General features: G+C 47.4%; 1 long non-coding RNA gene across 1 annotated transcript; it reads left to right on the plus strand.

Annotated features, from left to right (window-relative positions):
• The first annotated feature begins 686 nt into the window (after positions 1-686).
• On the plus strand, positions 687-23,733 carry LOC146811944 (uncharacterized). The gene is made up of 3 exons (XR_014966806.1): positions 687-804; positions 16,513-16,615; positions 23,630-23,733. It is a non-coding gene; the product is annotated as an uncharacterized LOC146811944 (long non-coding RNA).
• The last annotated feature ends 328 nt before the right edge of the window (positions 23,734-24,061 follow it).

Consider the following 24,061-nt stretch of genomic DNA (forward strand, 5'->3'; position numbering starts at 1 on the left):
CCTAACTGGTTCTGGAAATTGACACATCACACAATTAAAATGTCATTGAGCAGTTTTAGAAAACATCAAGTTAACTACAACACATCTTGTGTAAAAAAAACGACTTTGTATGAAGTGTATAACTGTAAATTGCAGACTAGACCTTCAAAATTTCATACAACAACTGAATGGTAAAATATTTCCCATGGAGTCTCAAACTGATCATGTGACAAAATGTCACTAGATGGCAGCGTAACACAGAACTGTGAAAAACAAATGTATGAATACAAGATTTTACAATGTTTAACAATACAATGCTGCACTCGAGTAAAGAAATGCCACCACCAAAAGAAACAAGTCACTGTTAATAATTAAATGTCACTAGGTTCCGATAAACCTTCAAAACAAGTTTTGCCCATTACCTTCATGTTGCAGTATCGTAAAACGCTGAAAGAACATAAAGACTCTGTCAGCTGATAGAGCTCAAACCTCCATCCTCACGGAGATCCACGAGCAGAAATAATGTTAACCAGAGCATTTAATTGTTGCTCCCACGATCGCTCTGCTGACATAATAAAGCTTGAATTAACTTTATTAACACACCTCAACTGACAAACGTGGTTGGCAAAAAGAAAGAAGAAGGACATTTCACGTTCCCAAAACAAACAACCTGTATGGTTGAATCCTCCAAGTCCAAGATGCCGTCACGCTATCCCACGTCGTGCAGGGTGGTTCGCGGCACGCCTTTGCCTCCAAACGCCGATGGGAGCCTCGAAAAACATCACAAGAGGCTCGTGAGCTGAAGAGCGCGACACCATGGATGAGGTAAGGTGCGCGAGCACACATTTAAATTTAAAATAGTGCGCAACTGCCATGTTTTACAGGCATTGAAAAACACATAAACATGCCTTTGAAATACAATAATACCTTACCAAGTCAAAAACTTCCCATTCCAACCAGAGATAGAAAGGATTCTCCATGTCTTGCTCCCAGCATTGCCTCACTTCTCCTTCACCTCCAACCCCTTTTTTTTTTTTTAATGTACACCAAAATAACGATCACAGTGTGGAAAGGCAGCAGCGAGGCGAAGGCAACAGGAACTGTTCTTGAATTTTTTACATGTTGAAAACTGTTACCAAACCCCAAAACATGATGCAGGGTCATGTAGAAATAACGCAGATACAGCGCCATATTCATGTTGCGCAAAAACCGTTTTTGTGGTCACTTGAAGGGACAGGTGATGAAACAAAACGTTGTAGATAGTCAGGCTTACCCTCTCCTGAGAGCAAAGCATAGGCTTACTCTCTGTTGAGGGCACAGCACAGAACAGGCTTACCCTTTGAAGGCACAGCATAAAACACAGGCGTTGGGCTTACTCTCACTTGAGGGCACTTCAGAGAGCACAGCACATGACGAAGGCGTTGGGCTTACCCTCACCTGAGGGCACAGCAGAACACAGGCTTACCCTCTTTTGAGGGCACAGCACCTGACACAAGCTTTGAAGAATGTCAGGCTAGATCTGCAACTAAACAGACGCTGTAGGTACAGCAAACAGAGACTTGAGCTGCAGATAATACAGGAGCTGGCACTGTAGCGTTGAGGGCGACCGTTGTAGAGGTCACTGGTGGGGCTGATGTGTGCCAGAAGTTGAGTTAACGCAGCTGTAGTTACAAGAGTTGCTTTTATCTTGAGAGTAGGTACTCCAGATGTCCTCAAAGGTAGCAGAAGCAGGTTCTTAGTTTCAATTCGTCGCCAAAAATATGTAGTAATCAGGTCCACACTGGTAGGTATGATTCAAGATGATTTATTCAGGTTAGTTACAGGATCAGTAGTACAGCCTGTGTAGAGCCAGAGTTAAGCCAGTGAAGAGCCAGAGTTAAGCCAGTGAAGAGCCGGTGAAGAGCCGGTGAAGAGCCCCACCAGGAGCAGCCAGCCAGGCGCTCAGCCCATCTCCAACTGTGTGTTTCACAGATCAACATTCCACATGACATCATCACCCAGTGTTCCACTGATGGAGAAGTAAATAGGAAGAAACACACTGTACCAAGATATAACACACTCCTATGTCTGGGCACTGCTGGGGGACTCTGCACCAACCACTCCTATGTCTGGGCACTGCTGGGGGACTCTGCACCACCACTCCAATGTCTGGGCACTGCTGGGGGTGTTAGGCACCAACCACTCCAATGTCTGGGCACTGCTGGGGGTGTTAGGCACCTACCACTCCAATGTCTGGGCACTGCTGGGGGACTCTGCACCAACCACTCCAATGTCTGGGCACTGTTGGGGTTGTTAGGCACCAACCACTCCTATGTCTGGGCACTGCTGGGGGACTCTGCACCAACCACTCCTATGTCTGGCCATGTACGCTCGGGACATCCACATGTGTGGGTACGGTCCGTACATACACGGGTGGGGGTACGCTCCATACATACATGGGTGGGGTGGGGGTACGCTCCGTACATACATGGGTGGGGTGGGGGTACGGTCCGCACATACACTGGTGGGGGTACGGTCCGTACATACACGGGTGGGGGTACGCTCCGTACATACACGGGTGGGGTGTGGGTACGGTCCGTACATACACGGGTGGGGGTACGGTCCGTACATACACGGGTGGGGGTACGGTCCGTACATACACGGGTGGGGTGGGGGTACGCTCCGTACATACACGGGTGGGGTGGGGGTACGGTCCGTACATACACGGGTGGGGGTACGCTCCGTACATACACGGGTGGGGTGTGGGTATGGTCCGTACATACACGGGTGGGGGTACGGTCTGTACATACACGGGTGGGGGTACGCTCCGTACATACACGGGTGGGGTGGGGGTACGCTCCGTACATACACGGGTGGGGGTACGGTCCGTACATACACGGGTGGGGGTACGCTCCGTACATACACGGGTGGGGTGGGGGTACGCTCCGTACATACACGGGTGGGGTGTGGGTACGGTCCATACATACACGGGTGGGGGTACGGTCCGTACATACACGGGTGGGGGTACGCTCCGTATATACACGGTTGGGGTGGGGGTACGCTCCGTACATACGCGGGTGGGGTGGGGGTACGGTCCGTACATACACGGGTGGGGGTACGGTCCGTGCATACACGGGTGGGGGTACGCTCCGTACATACACGGGTGGGGTGGGGGTATGGTCCGTACATACACGGGTGGGGGTACGGTCCGTACATACACGGTGGGGGTACGCTCCATACATACACGGGTGGGTTGTGGGTATGGTCCGTACATACACGGGTGGGGTGGGGGTACGGTTCGTACATACACGGGTGGGGTGTGGGTACGGTCCGTACATACACAGGAGTGGGTACGGTCCGTACATACACGGGCGTGGGTACGGTCCGTACATACACGGGTGGGGTGGGGGTACGGTCCGTACATGCCCGTACCCACGCTCAGCAGGCCTGTGTACGGCCCGTACCCAGACCTTCATGACGTGGGTACGGGCCGTACCGCCATTGTTGGGGTGACGTAGGGGTGGGCGTGGTACGACCCGTACCCATGCTCTTCAGGCGTGTGTATGGCACGTACCAGAATAGTTGTGTTGCAGGTTCGCGTGAACATCCACTTCCGTTGTGGCGGACGCATGCGTTGCTGGACACGCCCCCACCCCCTCGAAGTGACCAGGCCCTGAAGGTCAGGTATGTCCAGGGCATGTGTGATTTGTGACTTGGGTGGGGGTCATGTGTCCTGCCCCTGCCCCCCCCTTTGCCCCTGGGTGTTGTTCTGACCTCCTGCGGCGTCTGCGTCGGTTCCTGTACACCAGGTGGACTGCTATGAGGGCCGGGATGGCACGTAGGTTCGGGTCCATGGCTGTCCGTTGCCTACAGGTGCTCCTTGTGTGCGTCGTCCTGATTTCCCGGCAGTTTTTGGCAGCCGGAAATTATAATCCGTGCGGGGTGACGTCGGTACGGATCGTACTTCCTGGTTCGTGAAACGCAGCCTGCATGCGTCCCGACGTCACGTTGGCGCTTTCCCGGATCACATTTGTGTGTATATTTTGGCCGGTCGGTGTTTTGTTCGATTCGTACGGAAAGGGTGTTTCCGTCCGAATCGTACTTGCATTTTTGTGATGTTTTGCCACCGGGTACGAGTCGGACGGAGAAAATGCTCCGACCGACGGTTCGTACCCGGTTTTTCCATGATCGGAATCGGCACCACTATCTTTCATTTCTTCTAATTCTACTTCTTCAAATTGCCTCTCTTTTCTCTTATTCTGTCTTCTTTTCAATTTTTCTCTTTTTAACTTTTTCTGTATTTTCTTTCTTTTATAACATAAACAACCTAGTCTTAAAATTAATACTAGAAAAATCACACATGTTAATGGAAATAGGATCCTACCTATAAATGTACCACCTAAGTTTAACAGGAAATCTTTAATAGAAGAAAGTTTCTTCCCAATCTTTTCCCAAACACTTTCAACCTCCAGTGGTGCAATTTCCTCATGCAATTCAGTTATATTTTTAATGTAGATCTTTAGATCTTTACTTTCGTCCGGAATGTAAGTACAACAATGTTGAACTTTCAGCATTCCACAGACTCCACCCTCTTTTGCCAATATTATATCAAGGGCAAGTCGATTTTGCATTACCATGGCACGCATGGCAACCATTTCAGTATTTACCAACAAAAATCCTCCAGCGGTGCTTGTTGACAAGCGATCCACTACTGTTGATAGTTTCCTAATTTTGGTGCCGATTCCGATCCTGGAAAAATTTTCCCCGTACGAATCGTATCCGGATTTTTTTCCGTACGAATCGTACAAGTACCGTACAAACTGGCAAGTACGATTCGTATGGGAAAAAATACATACGAATCGCATTGGGAAAATTCCCCGACACGTCCTCGGGTCGGGAAAAGTGTCCGACACGTCCCCGGACGATATTCCGTACGAATCGTAAAACTGAAGTCCGAGCGCGCAAGTACGATCCGTCCCGTGCGTCCAATTGTACAACCGTATGGAAAAAACACCGTACGGAGCGAACTGCTATAGCAACCATGGAGACATGTGCCCGCATACGCGCCGCCCCCCCCAGCCCCCGTATGTACGCGCCGTCCCCCCCCCAGCCCCCGTATGTACGTGCCGGACACCCCCCAGCCCCCGTATGTACGCGCCGGACACCCCCCAGCCCCCGTATGTATGCACCGGACACCCCCCCAGACCGCGGATGGACGCGCCGTACCCCCAGCCCCCTGTGTATGTACGGAGCGTACCCCCACCCGTGTATGTACGGTGCGTACCCCCCGTGTATGTATGGAGCGTACCCCCACCCCACCCGTGTATGTACGGAGCGTACCCCCGTGTATGTACGGAGCGTACCCCCACCCGTGTATGTACGGTGCGTACCCCCAGCCCCCGTGTATGTACGGAGCGTACCCCCACCCCACCCGTGTATGTACGGTGCATACCCCCACCCGTGTATGTACAGTGCGTACCACCCCGTGTATGTACGGAGTGTACCCCCACCCCACCCGTGTATGTACAGAGCGAACCCCCACCCCACCCGTGTATATACAGAGCGTACCCCCACCCGTGTATGTACGGTGCGTACCCCCAGCACCCCCGTGTATTTACGGAGCGTACACCCACCCGTGTATGTACGGTGCGTACCTCCAGCCCCCCGTGTATGTACGGAGCGTACCCCCACCCGGGTATGTACGGTGCGGACCCACCGCGCACTGGGGGTCCGCACCGTACATACACGGGTGGGGGTACGCTCCGTACATACACGGGTGGGGGTACGCTCTGTTCATACACGGGTGGGGTGGGGGTACGCTCCGTACATACCCAGGTGGGGGTACGCTCCGTACATACACTGGTGGGGGTATGCTCCGTACATACATGGGTGGGGGTACGCTCCGTACATACATGGGTGGGGTGGGGGTATGCTCCGTACATACACGGGTGGGGGTACGCTCCGTACATACATGGGTGGGGGTACGCTCCGTACATACATGGGTGGGGGTACGCTCCGTACATACACGGGTGGGGGTACGCTCCGTACATACACGGGTGGGGTGGGGGTACGCTCTGTACATACACGGGTGGGGGTATGCTCCGTACATACACGGGTGGGGGTACGCTCCGTATACACGGGCGCGCTGGGGGTCCGCACCGTACATACACGGGTGGGGGTATGCTCCGTACATACACGGGTGGGGGTACGCTCCGTACATACACGGGTGGGGTGGGGGTACACTCCGTACATACATGGGTGGGGTGGGGGTACGCTTCATACATACACGGGTGGGGGTACGCTCCGTACATACACGGGTGGGGGTACGCTCCGAACATACACGGGTGGGGGTACGCTCCGTACATACACGGGTGGGGGTACGCTCCATACATACACGGGTGGGGGTACGCTCCGAACATACACGGGTGGGGGTACGCTCCGTACATACACGGGTGGGGGTACGCTCCATACATACACGGGTGGGGTGGGGGTACGCTCCGTACATACACGGGTGGGGGTACGCTCCGTACATACACGGGTGGGGTGGGGGTACGCTCCGTACATACACGGGTGGGGGTACGCTCCGTACATACACGGGTGGGGGTACGCTCCGTACCTACACGGGCGCGCTGGGGGTCCGCACCGTACATACACGGGTGGGGGTACGCTCCGTACATACACGGGTGGGGGTACGCTCCGTACATACATGGGTGGGGGTACGCTTCGTACATACACGGGTGGGGGTACGCTCCGTACATACACGGGTGGGGTGGGGGTACGCTCCGTACATACACGGGTGGGGTGGGGGTACGCTCCGTACATACACGAGTGGGAGTACGCTCTGTACATACACGGGTGGGGGTATGCTCCGTACATACACGGGTGGGGTGGGGGTACGCTCCGTACATACACGGGTGGGGGTACGCTCCGTACATACATGGGTGGGGTGGGGGTACGCTTCGTACATACACGGGTGGGGGTACGCTCCGTACATACACGGGTGGGGGTACGCTCCGAACATACACGGGTGGGGGTACGCTCCGTACATACACGGGTGGGGGTACGCTCCATACATACACGGGTGGGGTGGGGGTACGCTCCGTACATACACGGGTGGGGGTACGCTCCGTACATACACGGGTGGGGTGGGGGTACGCTCCGTACATACACGGGTGGGGGTACGCTCCGTACATACACGGGTGGGGGTACGCTCCGTACCTACACGGGCGCGCTGGGGGTCCGCACCGTACATACACGGGTGGGGGTACACTCCGTACATACACGGGTGGGGTTACGCTCCGTACATACATGGGTGGGGGTACGCTTCGTACATACACGGGTGGGGGTACGCTCCGTACATACACGGGTGGGGTGGGGGTACGCTCCGTACATACACGGGTGGGGTGGGGGTACGCTCCGTACATACACGAGTGGGAGTACGCTCTGTACATACACGGGTGGGGGTATGCTCCGTACATACACGGGTGGGGTGGGGGTACGCTCCGTACATACACGGGTGGGGGTACGCTCCGAACATACACGGGTGGGGGTACGCTCCGTACATACACGGGCACGCTGGGGGTCCGCACCGTACATACACGGGTGGGGGTACGCTCCGTACATACACGGGTGGGGTGGGGGTACACTCCGTACATACACTGGTGGGGTGGGGGTACGCTCCGTACATACACAGGTGGGGGTACGCTCCGTACATACACGGGTGGGGGTACGCTCCGTACATACACGGGTGGGGTGGGGGTACGCTCTGTACATACACGGGTGGGGGTACGCTCCGTACATACACGGGTGGGGGTACGCTCCGTACATACACGGGGGGCTGGGGGTACGGCTCGTCCATCCGCGGCCTGGGGGGGTGTCCGGCACGTACATACGGGGGCTGGGGGGGTGTCCGGCGCGTACATACGGGGGCTGGGGGGGACGGCGCATACATACGGGGGCTGGGGGGAGGACGGCGCGTACCGGGCCCCCTATTCCGCTCGCATCGCTGCGTACTTAGCTTTTCCGGCACTTTTTGGGTGCCGTAAAAATATTGCCGTCCGGACTGCTGTCGGTACGAATCGTACTTGCTGGTACGTAAAAACATGCCTAACTCCGTCCGGACGTCACATCCGTGGTGTCCCGGATCACATTCGTATGTATTTTACTGTCGGTCGGTGTTTTTTCCGACTCGTACGGAAATGGTGTTTCCGTACGAATCGTACTTGCAAGTTTGTAGGGTTTTTTCCCGGGTACGAGTCAGACGGAGAAAACGCTCCGACCGACGGTTCGTACCCGGTTTTTCCAGGATCGGAATCGGCACCTTTGTGTGCATTCAGAGATATTCCCACTGCTGGTAGCAATGCTCCAAAAATGTCTCCCACAATTTCTGATCAAGATTCTCTTTTTCTACGTGTTAGTAGACTACCTAACTTATGTACACCATCCTCTCCTCTTCCCATGTGGAATATCTTTGGGAAAACCAGACCTACATAACATGTGCCATACCAATGATCTGGCAACCGATAATATGCCTTGTTCCCGCAGATAAAATATAACCCAGAAAAAACGGGATCATTTCCTCCTTTAAATCCCCATCCACCCATGATTCGGTATGTATCATGGCACTCACTGTTACCTACAAAGTAATTATCATATGCAGTTTGATTCCTTCTAATATACAACTTTCCTTTCTGAGGCCAATCTAAAGCCATAGTTGGACTAGCTTCTCCCTTCAAGTGTTTTTCCATTTCAACATCCCAGACTGTCTTTTCCTCTTTTCCCTCAGATGCTTTCTTTTGCATTTTCAATCTCCTTTCTTCAACCATATCCAAGAATGTATTTTCCTCTTTCTTTAAACTGCAAGTCAAATTATTTCTAAATATATATTCTAATGTTAGTTCTTTAGTTTCTAAGAAAAATTCACCTAACACCTTTGCAGGCTTTACTTTATTCAATTTGTTAATTGCAGGTACTTGTGAAAATATATTATCTACATCTGAAAAATAATATTCTAATTTCCCTGTTTTGTAAAACAGACTAGCTATTACACTACATGTTATTCCATAGGTTACTGGAAGGTGATGGTAGGTCACTCCCTCCGATACAGATGCAGGTAACTGCATACAAACGTAACAATCCCTCACATCCATTGTCTTTACAAATTCATATAGTAGTTTCGAAAATACATTGTTAGAAAAATCATTTATAGATCTGTCTTTATGAAGATAATTTCTATCTATTTTAGTCGGATATGCTTTCTGAATCTTCCCTATATTAGTTTTATTCTCACTATGTCCTTCTATTGTTTCTAGCGTGACTTTAAATGATATCATCAAAGCCAATACACTCCATAGAAGCATTAGTAATCCTGTACAACAACAACACATTTTAAACCACCTTCTAAGAAACGTACATTTAGCTTTTCTACTTTCTGTGTTTGCCATTTTCGTAAAATGATCAGTGTGGTTTGACTTAGCTTTTTCTACTTAACAACTAGTTTTGTCTAACCCAAGGCTCTAAGCACCTACTTGGTTCTATCCTTTTCCGTATTTTATTGTCTTTCCATTAGTAGCATTTTGTCTTGTTCAGTTTCGCATTTGATCGTCTTTCACTTTCCTCTCGTAATCTTGATACAGAACTTCCTGAACATCTGTCTCTTCTCCAATATGGGACAAGATAACTCTCAGGATTTCTGATTCTTCGTCTTCCTCAACCACTTCTGGCACAGTCACCTCTGGATTTTCTTGGCTAACCGCCTCTTCTTTTATTTCAGACAGGGCCACATACGACCATTCTGGCGACTTATACTTCTGGTTGGGCTTTCTCGTTCTTTTGTTTTCCTCTGCTGTAGTTATTTTCTCATTTTTCGATTTTTCTTGACTTGATACTTCATTCACTTGCTCTGCTCTTGGTGAATTCACTTGTGTCAGTCGATATCTTAATCTCTTTACTTTGTTTGGCCAAATTTCATCTCTTGCTGGTCTTTTCAATTTATTTCCTTTATCATTCTTTTCAGCTCTCCGTGCTCTCTTTCTCAGGACTCGACCTTCTGGTACTTCTTCATCACTATCCTCTGATTCTGTTTCAACTTGCTTTTTGCTTTCAGCTGTTCTTCTTTTCACCACTTCTTTTATTTTCCCTACTTCTGTCCCTCCTCGTGGTTCTTGCACACAATCCTTCTGCTGACTAATTGACCCTTCTTCTAACTGAATGCTCGAATTCCCTACAACTCCTCGGGGGTCTTCCGCAAGAATCTTTCCCTCTCTTTCTGTATCTGGCACCTGTTCATCTACTTTTGTTATTTCAGGTGGAATTTCTCTCAGCTTTTCATCAGGAACTTCCTTATCAACAATTTCTTTGATTGTCTCTTCACTGCTTTTCTCTTTTCTCCCATGTACCTGTGCTTGTTCAGTCTCTGAGTCTGAGCTGGTATCAGAAATCTGTAATTTTCTTCTCAAGGGAATATTTTCTGGGGCAACGGTCAAATTTGGTTCTGACTCCCCCCTTTCAGGATTTTCTCTTGTTCTTGTTTCTTCAGCATCCGATTCAGAACTAGTCTCTGACTCCTCAAAATATTCACCTTCTTTGTTATCCACTGGATTTTGAATTCTCAATGTGTGACTAGCATGAATCCAGTTCTTTATTCCAGCACACTTCACAGCTGTTGTTGTAGTCAAAATCATTTGTCGTGGTTTTCCCCAACGTGGGACCAGACAGTTCCTTCTTCTGTGTACTTTAATTCTCACCCAGTCTCCTGGGCTCAAATCATGAGCTTTCTTCTTTTCAAGGGTGGTGGCATCCGATCCAACCTGATGAAACACAGAATGAACTGCGTCAGCCAGCCCCTTACAGTAATCCAACACCAAGTCATCAGTTATAGGCAACAGCTTGTTGACTGGTATGAAAACATGTCAAATTGCTCTTCCCATGACAATTTCATGAGGACTCAGACCTGTGTTCCTATCTGGAATAGATCTAATAGTCATGAGTACTAGAGGCAAGACATCAGGCCATTTCAAACCTGTGGCTAAACACATTTTTCCCAATCGGTTTTTAATGGTGCCATTCATTTGTTCCACCACACCAGAAGCCTCTGGGCGATAGGCACAATGTAGTTTCTGTTGTACATTCAATGCTTCACAAATTAACTTCATGATCTCATTATGGAAATGCTTTCCTCTATCTGACTCAATTGTAACTGGGAACCCGAATCTAGGGATGAATTCCCTCAAAAGCAGTTTTGCTTCTGTAATTCCATCTCTCCTTCTTGTGGGGTATGCTTCTACCCATCTAGAAAACAAGCAGACCATTATTAGAACATACCTCAACCTATTACAGGGAGGCATTTCAATGAAATCAATCTGCATTCTGGTGAAAGGCCCTCCTTCTCGACCTATCGTTCCTAGACTTACCACTGTTTTCCTTCCAGGATTGAACTGCTGACATATAAGGCATCTTTGACAAAGGCTCTCAGCTACAAGTCTAAACTTTGCATTGTACCATGTTTGCTTAAATGACCTAATCATCGCATCTCTCCCTATGTGTGCTTGTCCATGATATGTCCGTGCCATGGTAGACACCATGCTATCAGGCATGACTGGTCTTCCATCTAGATAAACCCATACATGATCTGTTTCTCTTGGTGCACATCCTGCTTTTACCCATTGTCTCATTTCCTCATCTCCTGCTTCTTCCTGCAATTGCCTCACTTCTTCCCAGGTACTCACAATGTTAGTAAACAGTAGGGGGCAAGAATTCATTTCCCTTTCTTTCGCCCTGTTGATTGAGTTCTGATTACGAGCACAATATTGAGCCATATCGTTGGCGTACTTATTACCAACTGCGACATAGTCTCCCGTCTGAACGTGGGCAGCACACTTCACAACGGCCAATTGCTTAGGCAGCTGTATCGCCTCAAGCAACTTCCCAACCACTTCAGCATTCTTTATAGGAGTTCCACTTGAAGTCAGAAATCCTCTCTGCAGGCATATCTGGCCGAAATCATGCACAACACCAAAGCCATACTGACTATCAGTTATCACAGTCACTCTCACATTCTTTCCCAACTTGAATGCTCTAGTTAAGGCTACAAGTTCAGCAACCTGGGTTGATTTTACTCCCTTCAGGTAAGATGCTTCCTTACCGCTGCAACTGTGCATACCGCATATGCTGCACTTAGAATTCCTTCGTCTGTTCTCAAGCATGACCCGTCCACAAACATCACAAAGTCACTTTCTGACAAAGGTACATCTTTTATATCAGGATGTGGTTTGGTACAGAAGTCGAGTACATCCAAACAATTATGATCCACTTCGTCTCTGACTTCTACATTCTCAGCATCAGGCAGTAACGTTGAAGGATTCACATTCAAGCATCTCACAAGGCTCACATTCGTTGCACCTATGACCTTCTCATATTTAGTCAGCCGACTATGTGTCATGAACTGAGTACGGCTCCTTGTTAAAAGGATTGCCACATCATGAGGTACAAACACTCGCACAAGCTTCTCGAGTCTTTGACGCCACAAGTAGGTCGTCAATGTATTGAACTAGCACTGAATTCTCGGGCATTTCTAAGTCTTCCAAGGACTTTTTCAATATCTGATTGAATATCGAGGGGCTTTCTGTATGCCCCTGTGGGATTCGGCACCATGCCAAAATACGTTCGCCAAAACGGAACGCAAAAATTTGTTGGCTATCATGATGCAACGGGATGGAAAAGAAAGCATGACATAGATCAATCACTGTATACCATTCTGCATCATGTGGAATCTGATACAAAATCACAGATGGATTTGGTACAATAGGACAACATGACACAACAATTTTGTTTATCTTTCTCAAATCGTGCACTATTCTGAACTTTCCATTAGGCTTTTTCAGTTCCATAATTGGTGAATTACATGGACTACTCATTATTTCTCTCAAAATACCTTGTTTTACCATTTTCTCGATTATGGGAGTAACTCCTTCAATTATCTCGGGTGTCAATTTATATTGAGGAACATTTGAGTAGCTTATTCCTTCCTTTACTATTATTGTTACTGGATCCACATTTTTCATTAGTCCTACATCTTCTCCTGTGAAATCCCAGACTTCTACTTTTACTGTCTGTTTCAATTATTTTGGTAGTTCGTCAGGGTTGAATACAGCAAAGGCTTCAGTAATCTCAGTTTCCATATTAGCCATAGTCATTTTATACAGTACGTCTTCATCAGGGGTCTCAAATGCTATCAGGGGTACAAAATATGGTGCAATTCATTTTGCACAGTAAGTCTCTACCTAACAAATTTACAGGACTTGAATCACACACGACAAAGCGGTGCATTTCAGAAAATTTCCCTATATTGACTTTTACTGGTTCTGTAAGATACGTTTTGTAGGAGAGTGTCATCGACTGCATAGTTGCACCCAACTTTTTGCTGATGTTTTGACTGTTTTATGACTCTAGCGAGGCTGTGGCCCTGCTATCCAGGACCCCAGCCTATCTGCTTCCTCTCTTAAACGATGTGAGTACCCTAGGTACAAACCAATTGGATACTGAGGATACCCTGGCAGTCCCTTGTAGATGGTACCCTAGGTACCCAGGGCATGGGTCCCTCAGTAGGCCTACCAGGGCTGCAGCACTTATTGTGCCACCCCAGGAAAGCCATACAAACTGACACCACCAGACCACTACTGTATTTCTGTGAATTTACGCTCTGTGGAAAAGGCGGTTTTGGCGCCTGTTTCTGTTGGGTAACAACCTGCTGCTGTTGCGGCGGTTGACAACTCACCTCTTTCTGCACCTGCGGATTCAATGATGCATTATCACTATTACTATTCGGGGGAAATTTACACTCGGATTTCCAGTGCCCTATCCTTCCGCAATTATGACATGGCCATTTCTTTTTGGCTTCTTCTAAATTGAATTGTCCCTTTCCTTTTCCAGCATTAAATTTAGGTTTTGGTCCTGCACTATTTGCTTGTTCAATCAGCTGAGCTTCCTGTCTTTTTGCCACTTTTACCTGTGCCCACATAGCTTTTTCTTTTAATTTACGCTGCTTGGCTTAAATTTCATCACTAAAATACTTAGCATGTCTTAGTACTTCATCTATTTTCTTATTTTGCCAATCCACTGTATGCTGTTTAATCATCTCACTAATTTCAGGTCGTAGACTATATACAAATCTGTATACAAAATGACTTAAATCCTTCTCACTCAAATTTTCATCACCACTAAACTGTTTAAAGGCAAGGATCAACCTCTCATAGTATGCGTGTACTGACTCCTTAGTCTCCTGATGAGTTCGGTCTATTTTTACCCAATCAGTCTCTTTAGGGGATACCTTGTTTTTCAGGAAAACAATTACTTGTTCATATTTTTCATCACTTCCGGGTCAGGGGCTCCCGTTTTTGGATCTGTAGGGTATTCTTGTGTAGGCCAATTTATTATCAGTTTACACTCTGTCCATAGATCTGCTGGTACTATTATGTCAAATAGACTATTTAGATTAATCCACAAAACTTTCGATAATTTTACAAACCTGTCCACTTGCCTATACCACTCAACTGGCTTTTCGCGTAGTCAAGGGAAATCATTTGTAAATGACAAAATATCTTGCCTAGTCCAAGGAACATGTACATATCCTCCTCCTGGAATTTCTCTCATGGGATATTCTGTCACTACCTTTTCTTTTTCTCTTACGGGTAACGCTGCAAATGTTTTATTTGCGGCATCATCTTGTTTTCTAAACCACCTACTTTTCCATGTATCTACATCTCCCCATTTTCTCAACAAAATGGTTATGTCTTTAATCTGAGTTATTCTTCCTGTGGTGTTTAGATTTTCAATATCTTTTTCAGAAAAATCTACTCTGTAGGGTTTTTGTAAAGCCTTTACTCTTTCCATGTCTATACCCATTTCATTTGCCACTTTTTCCAGTCTTTCATGTAGATTCTTTGCTCTCCAAGTTATACTTTTGCATACAAATAGTCATTCTTCATCCTGATAATTTTTCAGCTTCTCTGTGGGGATAGTCCCTACTATTAATTCTTCCAAAACCATCCTTAGCTTGGCCACATCTATAGATAGAGATTCTCTGTCTTTTCTCTGTAAACTCCTCAACCATTCGCTTAATTCTTCTGAAGCAGGACCTACTGGTTTTTCCTCATTACCTCGTTCTGAGTCTCTTGGAGTTTCTGATACAGATTCTGTAGTCATTACCAGTCTTTCCACTAATCCTGGATTTACTATCAAATTTTTAGGCGTACTCTGTTCTGATGTACTTACTGTTTGTCTCCATGGGTTCTCGTCTGAATTTATCCTTGGTTTCTCAGTCTGTTTATTACTGTTATATGGGACCGTTAGACAATGCTCATTATCTTTTTGTTTATCAAAAATAGGCATTACAGGACCTATAGTTACGGGAACATTCACGGCTTCTAAGTTTTTAGATAATTCCCCAATCTTTTCAGTTAACTCTAAAGTGGTTTTCGCTAGTTCTGTTGAATTTTCATTACTCATTTTACCATCCTATTTTCTCTCTGTCTCTCTAAAAGAATTTTTTCTCCCTATCTCTTGTGTGTCACAGTTTTCACCCACTTGTACTCCGGTTTGTTCCTTCCAGGGTGCTGACTGTTCCCGACTCCCTCCGGAAACTACCAGCACGGCAAGGAAGACCAACACTTACCGTCCTGACAGTTCCCTGGGGGAAGGGGGGAATGGGAGTGAGAGACAAAGAAAAAACAAGAGACTGGATTCTGCTGTTCACTCTTATTGATGATGCCACTAGACTGTCTCTCAGGGTTAAGGATGTTCTGGATATGCGTGGATTTTTTGGCGCATGTATCTAGGGAACACATACAATGCACTACTGAAATACTATACAAGCATTTGAAGGAACTCTCACAATTATGTATGTAAACCTACCATGTTAATATAGTGCCTCTTCTACTCAGAAGCGTCCACAGTGTAACTTCTTGTATATGTGGATATGAACAACAGATTTACCTATCGAAACGTAAAACAAAGAATAACTTTTACTTTATGATCCATTCACTATTTGCAAGTTTCTATTTCACTAGATTTAAAGAAGAAAATCTTTGTCATGCACATACCTTGCATTAGCTCGTGCTTGTTGTAAAGGGTTCTTCAACTGAAAGATAAATGACACAGCACAGAGCAATATTGTAAATTGGCAGTTCTGATTAACAGAAAGTAAATTGAAGGATCATACAATCAGTGTTGCACTATAAGGCTTAATCCTTGAAAGTCTTTTGCAATGTCCTTTGTTTTGTAAAATGAAGTTCTTTTAAGTTGCAGCAGATCGAGTGTCCTTTCACTCAAACATACCAAATCAGTCTATACGTGCTCTAAATACCTTAAATAAGCCAGCCGCTTATTTATACACTAACCAGGCATTTATTTCCTCTTCTCTGGTGATTGTCCACGTTTTGTTAATGAAGAAAAATAAGTGCAAAAGCTTACCGCAAGTCTTTCAATACTTTCTCTTTTGGGCCTGAAAAGGGGGTTGCCTGGCAACCAGAATAACCTTGCCTTTCCTTTTCTTTGTAGGAATGAAGCCGAGGGACTGGAATCAAGAAGGGACAGGAAGAGGCAAAAGCCGGAAGTTTTCTGAGAACAGCTTCGACAAGATGCCTTGCAGGACCGGAGTCAGGTAAGCTGTCTGGATGCATTCATTGCCAATGTGACGAAGCGAAGCGTTAATTAGGCACAAGTGCTTCCTTAAATAGCCTGGTGCTTACAAAGTTCTAGAAGACACGTGTGCACTGGGGAGCTGTTGACACGTGCTCTTGTCTTTCAATGTAACCGGGCACACCCTGCAGTATTAACCCTAACAAGCATTGGCCAATGCAAGAAACAAACATTGGCAAAACCAAGTGTGTACATAATTCAACAGTTTTGTCCAAATTATAACCCAGATACTGATAATACATATTCAGGATGTAATTCAGAACAGTTATGTGGAATCCCAACATTTATGGGACATACTGGTAAATACTGGCAAGCATTCCTTAAGGCATACAACAATTACAGAGAAACCAAACCCTGTGCTAGGTGGACATATCATGACAAAACAGCACAATTCCGTTTACCCATAACATTGTGGTACTGATTCAACTTTTATGTTTCGCAAAGTCTCTCTCATTGGGGCACTTGGTGTCAACATGTCAGAATCTGGTTGATACGGGGTGGATTTTTATAAAACATGTCGTCAAGAACATCATCCTCCGATTCATGCACTCCATACCCTCCTGACTCTATATTATGTCTCTTTTCTGTACATTTTCTTCCACTAACTTCTTCAGCATATCTCACAGGAAACAAACCATCAGTCATATTTGTGTTTCGCCATCTCCTCATTCTATCATCATGATTCTCCTGTCAATGTGATCTACCAAACATGTACCTATACCTTCCGCCACTCCTCTGTCTTTCTCGGTCATGCATCTCATCTTCTCATTCTGTCAATGCTTCAAACTGTGTTGGTCTAGGTCTCGGTTCTAGATTCATCATTCTTTCTCTCAAATTTCTCAAAACCGCTAAATTAAATGAACCATGTTCTGGAAATGCCAAAACTCCATCATCTTTTGTATACTTTGCCCAATTGTCCAACCAAATACAAGTATGGTATCGGAATTTCGCAACCATAAAGGATGCGGGCGATTTCGGTGGAGGAAGCAACTGTCCTTCCCTAGTCACAATCGGTTTGTCCTCTTTAAATAAACCCTTGATTTTTCCAAACCAGGACTTTTTCTCTTTTTCTGGTGGATCGTAATACATCATTTTGTCTTCCGTGTATCACTAGTTTTTTTCCTACGACTATTCTGTTGTTTTAACCAATCGTAGCGCGACTCACACTAACGCACCAATCCGGAGTGTCTCTGTCACTTCTGTAATTCTCCAATCCCAGAGCAACTCACACTTACGCACCAATCAGGAGCGTCTACGTCACCCTGTAATTCTCCACTCCTAGCACGGCGTACACTAACGCACCAATCAGGAGCGTCTATGTTTCTTACTGACTGGCCAATCCCAGCGCGGTCTTTCTGACGTCAGCTTTTCTCGCTACTCCTGCTTCTGCTGACCCCTCCTTTACAAAATTTTCTCGGTAAGCTCCTTACGTTCTTCTAACGTACAAATCTGTTAGTAACTACATAAAAACTCCACCATTATCTGTTTCGCTAACAAAAGAATAGTCAATGACCTTTCTTACAAGAATTCTGTCTTTCCCGAGAGCAGCGCTTACCTCTGCCCTACTACAGAATCGTTAATTCCGTTGATAAAGTAGCACATCCCTCTAATTCACCCTTTTAGCAAGCATCAGCTAACCGTTTCTCCAGAATTAAGACACCTAGTTGGAGACCCAATGCTCCTGAGAAATAAAACCAGAGTTTCACAATTAACCTGAATGCTATTTCATTCACGCACTTTCATACGGAAAATGTAGTTCATTCACACAGAATTCTGTCTTTCCCAAGAACAGCGAACAGTCTGTCCTACTACAGAATTATGACATTCGTTAATAAAGTAGCACTTCCCTCTACTTTATCCTTCTAGCAAGCTTAGGGAACACCTATTACCTTTCCAGTGATAAGCGTAATCAGAGTGCCTTTTGGACTCCTGGTACTTAAGACCAAAATTTCACAGGTGACTTTCACTAACATACACTTCTCTCATACAGAAAATGTCCCTAATGGCAACACAGGACGATGTTACCGAATTGAACCCAGACAATGCGTCGTGCAACTCCAATCGCCACACGTTTTCCCCGTGTACCTACAGGGCCACAACAATTCCGTCTTTCCCGAAAGCAGCGCTTACCTCTGCTCTACTACGGAACCATTACAAACTTCCGACTTCCTACATCCCAGAAGCCGTCAAACAATATAGAACTCAACGCGACTCGACATAGAGTGTTAATACATAAACCAATACTTTCCCACAATCAATAATCAATAAGCAATTTACAAGCAATAATCACCAAACCAAAACAATAAAAACCATCATACTGCTAGCAGAAAAACTGATCCAGTGCAAAAACCCTAGCAACGGGAAAACCCCGTACCGATGTCCTCCCTGCGTCACAGACCCAACGTCACACTAACTCATTCACACATGCAGTCATTGGTGGGGCCTGTTAGAAATGGGATTTCTGGTTGGCTAGGGCTTGCGCCAAAGCCAGGCAGAAACCACCACTCTAGTCAGGGCAAGGAAGGTACACGCCAAAGATAACCCCTGCTCACCCCCTTGGTAGCTTGGCACGAGCAGTCAGGCTTATCCCTGAGGCGATGTGTAAAGCGTTTGCGCGCGCACCCAGCAACAACACCCAAGGCCCACCACAAAGGAAACTCCACACAAGGTATTCTATAAAAATAGAATTTGTATTATACACAACACATTAGATAAAAACACACACTCTACGATGTGCCAACAGGCACGGGCAGAATTTACAAGGGATTATATGTACAGGGGACAGGGCCACATGGACCACTGTCAGGAATTAGCACTTTTGGAACATAGGAATAATACTGTAATACAAAATAGCAAATGTAGCACACAACCAGTAACTACTGGTATCAGGTAAGTACCACCTACGCAACCCTAACCACCTTAGGAAAATACTGCGCAGGGAATCAGGACCTAACTAGTACCACCTGTACTAGGAGAAAAGCAACCACCTAAGTATCACAATACCTGTAGGGGTAAACGCACATTACACATGATGCATCACATTCAGAGGTGTAGAACAAGGGAAACACATGATGCATAAAATACATTCAGCGGTGTAAAGCAAACCACATGACGCATAAACACATTCAGAGGTGCAGGAAAGGAACAATAGCGCAAGAACTCACATCAGCCACCACTGTGGCAGTCCCTAGGCCAACTGGCCTTGTTGGGGCTAGGACGCCCTGTCCCCAGCAGAGTCAGGGCGCGCCGGCGCAGGCTGCGCAAACCAGGGCGCACAATGCACAACCTACACGGAGCAGTTGCCCACTAAGTGCTGGGCAACTGGAGAGATGCTGGGGCACCACTGTGCCTTCCTAAACAAATACGCAGTACTCACGTGGAGCCTCTCCTGGGCTCTAGCTGTACAAAATGCCCCCTAGAGCCTTCGTGGCTCTGTACGTCACTGTGGGGCAAGGTGGGAGTGGCCCGCTGCCATCTGGGGCCACTCAGTCACAAACGAAATGCCCCCGGAGCCTCGCAGGCTCTACAACAGGAAATGCCTCCTAAATAACGGGGGAGCGGCCCACTGCCTTCCGGGGCCGCTCTTATTAGCAAAGAAATGCCCCCATATGATGGAGCCCTCTAGGCTCGACAGTAATGCGCCCAAAACCGTTGGAGCCTCTGGGGGCTCAAGCACACTGCCCCCTTCGTGGGAGCGACCTCGCGCTCTTGACTGAACCAAGGGGGCGGGGAAGCGCACGAGAAGTAGGCCGGTCTGGGACCGGCACCCACAGCACACTCACGGAGTCCCCCCAGCCCTGTTCTACTCACCGGGCTGTTCTCCGGGGACTCCGCTCCTCTCCTGGTCGGCCCGCCTGCGTCGAAGGAGGAAACGGGGGCAGACAGTGCTCCGGCTGGTCTGGGGCGGCGGGCTTTCTCTGGACTCAAGAGAGCCCCGCTCCGCCCTTCCCCACTTCCGGGTCGCCTTCTCCTTGGTCTCGGATGATGCGGGTCGGCCGAATCTGGTTGCTAGGGGACGCCTCCTGCGGCCGCCAATCACAGCGCGGTGTTGTCCTTACGGTGCTTCTACGGCTCCCGGGCCAGTCGGCGGTGATTTCCTTGAGGCGGGGTAGGCTCCCGTCTTCACTTAAAACCAAGTCGATGACGGGGTAGGCTCCCGCTTCCAACACATGAACGCGGGGTGGGCACCCGCTATACGCAAATTACCCCTTAAGGCGGCGATAGTATGCGGGGTGAGCACTCGCGATAGAAATAATAAAATAAGCGGGGTAGGCACCCGCGAGGATCAGGCCACGTAAACCGGCACCATCAGCGGGGTGGGCACCCGCTCGATCTCGGCCAAAACGAGGGAATCCCTACGTCGGGGTTCCCCCCGTGAACGCTCGTAGCGCCGCTGGGGCCACAACCAAAGCGCTCCTAGCGCTACAAGTCCAGAACAAGCGCTTTCAGGCGCTCAGGGATACAAATAAAGCGCTCACAGCGCTTAGGAGGATAAAACAAAGTCCAGCAAGGTCCTTCCCTGCATACAGCCAAGCAGGGGTGGGGGGGGCAAGGGCTGGACCCAGAGCCAGCTCACTGGGCCTCCAGGCAGGGAGGTAATCCAAGTGGCGGTCCTCTGGTCCAGCAGCAGCAGCAGCCCCCCTTAGGCAGGATCCACATAGAGAACAGTTTCTGTGGGGACACAGCCCCATTTTTATACAGTAAAACCCTTTGTTCTGGGTTCAGGGTGAGGGGGAAAACCAGTCGCAGCTGGTTGGGGAGCACCCTTGATGTGCTCAGCCCCTCACTCTATTCACTGGCAGGGCTAGGGTCGTCAGTCGCACCACAGGGGGCGGAGCCGGCATTGTGTGGGGAAAACCCTGCCCTATTCAGGACCCAGGTGTACTCCTCCCACCCATGTAGCTGCTGATCTCCCCATTCACCACTGGGTGACTCATCCTGACTCTGGGGAATCCCTAGCCCGTCACATGATCTTAACCAGCCAATCACGCGACAAGGCACACATTTTACACTGCACACCGAAGTGCCCACTTCTAGAAGTGGCACTTCCACACTAGGTACATGCACGCCGCACACATCATCGCGCAGCATTCAATCACACGAGTCCGCACATACCAAACTCGGGCCTGCACACCCCACGCATCAGGAACTACTAGGGACACATACATTCCCCATGCATTCCTATGGGAGGACAGGCCTATCCCACCACATGCACTCAGAGTGTGCACGCACTTTACCCCGGGGCACAGGGAAAGTGCGCAGAAACCAAAAATCACCACACCAAGTCACCAATAAAAAGCAAAAAGTTCAGGGGTGAACCTGCCAGAAGGGCCAAGTCCAACACAACCCCCTTCCAGCCAAAACGCAGGGCAGACCAATCACCACCGTGATGGACTTCCCTGCTTGGGGCGATAGAACACGGACGCGGACCCGCAACTGCAGGGACACCCTCCGGTTCTACGCCACGGTGAACCCATGGAATTCTTTCTAACACCACTGTCTGGACCAACTGGGCTACCCCACTGGTACTCCCAAGCTGTCCGTGGCCAAGACCAGGCCCTGGTTTTTCCTCATTACCTCGTTCTGAGTCTCTTGGAGTTTCTGATACAGATTCTGTAGTCATTACCAGTCTTTCCACTAATCCTGGATTTACTATCAAATTTTTAGGCGTACTCTGTTCTGATGTACTTACTGTTTGTCTCCATGGGTTCTCGTCTGAATTTATCCTTGGTTTCTCAGTCTGTTTATTACTGTTATATGGGACCGTTAGACAATGCTCATTATCTTTTTGTTTATCAAAAATAGGCATTACAGGACCTATAGTTACGGGAACATTCACGGCTTCTAAGTTTTTAGATAATTCCCCAATCTTTTCAGTTAACTCTAAAGTGGTTTTCGCTAGTTCTGTTGAATTTTCATTACTCATTTTACTATCCTATTTTCTCTCTGTCTCTCTAAAAGAATGTTTTCTCCCTATCTCTTGTGTGTCACAGTTTTCACCCACTTGTCCTCCGGTTTGTTCCTTCCAGGGTGCTGACTGTTCCCGACTCCCTCCGGAAACTACCAGCACGGCAAGGAAGACCAACACTTACCGTCCTGACAGTTCCCTGGGGGAAGGGGGGAATGGGAGTGAGAGACAAAGAAAAAACAAGAGACTGGATTCTGCTGTTCACTCTTATTGATGATGCCACTAGACTGTCTCTCAGGGTTAAGGATGTTCTGGATATGCGTGGATTTTTTGGCGCATGTATCTAGGGAACACATACAATGCACTACTGAAATACTATACAAGCATTTGAAGGAACTCTCACAATTATGTATGTAAACCTACCATGTTAATATAGTGCCTCTTCTACTCAGAAGCGTCCACAGTGTAACTTCTTGTATATGTGGATATGAACAACAGATTTACCTATCGAAACGTAAAACAAAGAATAACTTTTACTTTATGATCCATTCACTATTTGCAAGTTTCTATTTCACTAGATTTAAAGAAGAAAATCTTTGTCATGCACATACCTTGCATTAGCTCGTGCTTGTTGTAAAGGGTTCTTCAACTGAAAGATAAATGACACAGCACAGAGCAATATTGTAAATTGGCAGTTCTGATTAACAGAAAGTAAATTGAAGGATCATACAATCAGTGTTGCACTATAAGGCTTAATCCTTGAAAGTCTTTTGCAATGTCCTTTGTTTTGTAAAATGAAGTTCTTTTAAGTTGCAGCAGATCGAGTGTCCTTTCACTCAAACATACCAAATCAGTCTATACGTGCTCTAAATACCTTAAATAAGCCAGCCGCTTATTTATACACTAACCAGGCATTTATTTCCTCTTCTCTGGTGATTGTCCACGTTTTGTTAATGAAGAAAAATAAGTGTAAAAGCTAACCGCAAGTCTTTCAATACTTTCTCTTTTGGGCCTGAAAAGGGGGTTGCCTGGCAACCAGAATAACCTTGCCTTTCCTTTTCTTTGTAGGAATGAAGCCGAGGGACTGGAATCAAGAAGGGACAGGAAGAGGCAAAAGCCGGAAGTTTTCTGAGAACAGCTTCGACAAGATGCCTTGCAGGACCGGAGTCAGGTAAGCTGTCTGGATGCATTCATTGCCAATGTGACGAAGCGAAGCGTTAATTAGGCACAAGTGCTTCCTTAAATAGCCTGGTGCTTACAAAGTTCTAGAAGACACGTGTGCACTGGGGAGCTGTTGACACGTGCTCTTGTCTTTCAATGTAACCGGGCACACCCTGCAGTATTAACCCTAACAAGCATTGGCCAATGCAAGAAACAAACATTGGCAAAACCAAGTGTGTACATAATTCAACAGTTTTGTCCAAATTATAACCCAGATACTGATAATACATATTCAGGATGTAATTCAGAACAGTTATGTGGAATCCCAACATTTATGGG

This window comes from Triturus cristatus, chromosome 7 (genome assembly GCF_964204655.1).
Source record: "Triturus cristatus chromosome 7, aTriCri1.1, whole genome shotgun sequence".
NCBI lineage: Eukaryota > Metazoa > Chordata > Amphibia > Caudata > Salamandridae > Triturus > Triturus cristatus.